This window comes from Hevea brasiliensis, chromosome 11 (genome assembly GCF_030052815.1).
Source record: "Hevea brasiliensis isolate MT/VB/25A 57/8 chromosome 11, ASM3005281v1, whole genome shotgun sequence".
In the NCBI taxonomy this organism is placed as follows: Eukaryota; Viridiplantae; Streptophyta; class Magnoliopsida; order Malpighiales; family Euphorbiaceae; genus Hevea; species Hevea brasiliensis.
In genome coordinates, this window is record NC_079503.1 from 31,678,358 (window position 1) to 31,680,878 (window position 2,521).

The window sequence follows — 2,521 nt, forward strand, 5'->3', positions numbered from 1 at the left end:
TCTAAACTGGCATGCTGTGCTTTCAATTCATATACCATGGACAAAGGAGAAACTCTGAGACTTGCCATAGTCTTGCGACTTAAGGCGTCAGCCACCACATTTGCTTTCCTTGGCTGATAGTCTATTAAGCAATCATAGTCTTTAATGAGTTCTAACCATCTCCTCTGCCTCAAATTCAATTCCTTCTGGGTGCCTAAGTACTTCAAGCTCTTGTGGTCTGTGTAAATGTAGCATTTCTCCCCATACAAATAGTGTCTCCAGATCTTTAGAGCAAAAATAATAGCTGCTAGCTCCAGATCATGTGTTGGGTAGTTCCTCTCATGCGGTTTTCAGCTAGCGCGATGCATAAGCAATGACATTCCGATCTTGCATCAGTACACAGCCTAACCCATTGTGAGAAGCATCACTATAAACTATGTATTCTTTACCCGGAGTAGGTAAAGTGAGGACTGGAGCTTCAGTCAAACACCTCTTCAACTCATCAAAACTTTGCTGGCATTTATCAGTCCACTGAAATTTTACATCTTTTCGAAGCAGTTTGGTTAGTAGAGAAGATAACATAGAAAACCCCTTCACAAACCGATAGTAATATCCTGCTAAACCCAAAAAACTGCGAATTTCTGTGATGTTCCTGGGCGGCTTCCAATTAAGGATAGCTTCTACCTTGCTGGAATCTACCTTGATCCCTTCAGCGGACACAACATGTCCCAAAAAGGAGATTTCTTTCAGCCAAAATTCACATTTCGACAATTTGGCGTATAGCTGTTTCTCCCTTAAAGTCTGCAGTACAATCTGCAGATGTCTGTCATGCTCCTCTGCGTTCCTCGAGTATATCAAAATGTCATCAATAAAAACCACCACAAATTGATCGAGATATGGTCTAAAGATAGTGTTCATCAGATCCATAAAAGCAGCTGGAGCATTTGTTAACCCGAATGGCATTACTAGAAACTCATAGTGGCCACACCGAGTTCTGAAAGCAGTTTTTGGAATACTCTGCTCTTGCACCTTCAACTGATAATAACCAGATCGCAAATCAATTTTGGAGAATACAACGCACCTTCAATCGATCAAATAGATCATCAATGCGAGGCAATGGATATCTGTTCTTTATTAGTCAATGCATAAGCGGAGAGTACCATCCTTCTTCTTAACAAACAACACTGGTGCTCCCCAAGGTGACACACTAGGGCAGATGAAGCCCTTTTCAAGTAATTCTTGCAATTGTATCTTCAACTCCTTCAACTCTGCTGGTGCCATTCTGTATGGCGCTATGGAGATTGGTTCCACACCAGGCATAACATTAATTTCAAACTGCACTTCTCTTTCCGGAGGTAATCCTGGCAATTCATCAGGAAACACATCTGGAAAGTCATATACTGTAGGGATATCCTTCAATGCTGGACTCCCCACTTGGGTGTCTACCACATGTGCCAAGTAGTCTTCACACCCCTGTCTGATCATTTTTCTGGCTAGTGCAGCCGAAATGATGTTTGATGGCAATAACTGCCTTTCCCCATGTATTACCACATCTCTGTACTGAGGGAGACCAAAAGTGACTGTCTTTAGCCTACAGTCAATCATGGCATGATGCCTAGCTAACCAATCCATGCCCAAGATGATATCATAATCTCTGAAGGGCATTTCAATGAAATCAGACAGAAAAGTGTGTCCTTGGATCACCAAAGGACAATCTCTATATATTCTATTTACCCTGACGTCCTGTCCTAGTGGACTTGTTACTAGCACCTCAAAGTCCATTTTTGTACATGGAACAGCAATGCAATCAATGATGCTAGCACTCACATAAGAATGGGTAGAACCAGGATCAAATAACACAAACACATTCTGATTAAAAGTTGAGAAGGTACTAGCCACAACATCAGATGTCTCGGCCTCTTCCCTCTGTCTCATTACATAGACTCTGACCGGAGCACTGTCTTGCTCTGAATGTTTTACTGTGCCTTGGCTGCCTGCTGGGCTACCTCTACCCCTGCCTCTACCTCTGCTGGGTGGTTATGAACTTCTGGTGACAGGGCTCTGAACTGACCCTTCTGCAGTAGTAGGAGGTGGTCCAACTCTGCGACTACTGGTGCAGTCCTTGGCAAAGTGTCCGGTGCCTCCACAGTTATAACAGGCTCCAATAGCCTTGTAGAAGATCCCACCATGATTTCTTCCATAAGTTTCACATTGGCGGGGAGGGTAGGAACCTCTACTTTGCTGACCATATAGGGGAGGCTTCTGTCCTGAATATCTTCCCCTACCAGACTTCTTGCCACCTCTGCCATGTCCCCCATGATTCTTCCTCTTTCCAGTAGGACCACTGGAACTCTGTTCTACAGATTTTCCCTCTTTCTCTGTCTTCTCTGATTTCTTTTTCTCAGGAGCAGCTTCAGACTCAATTCTTTCTAACTCTAGAGCTTGAGAAATAAGTTCAGAGAAGTTAGTGTGTTTGAAGCTGACTACTTGTAATCTGATACTGGGCTTCAAGCCAGTTTCAAATCTCTTGCATCTCTCCCTG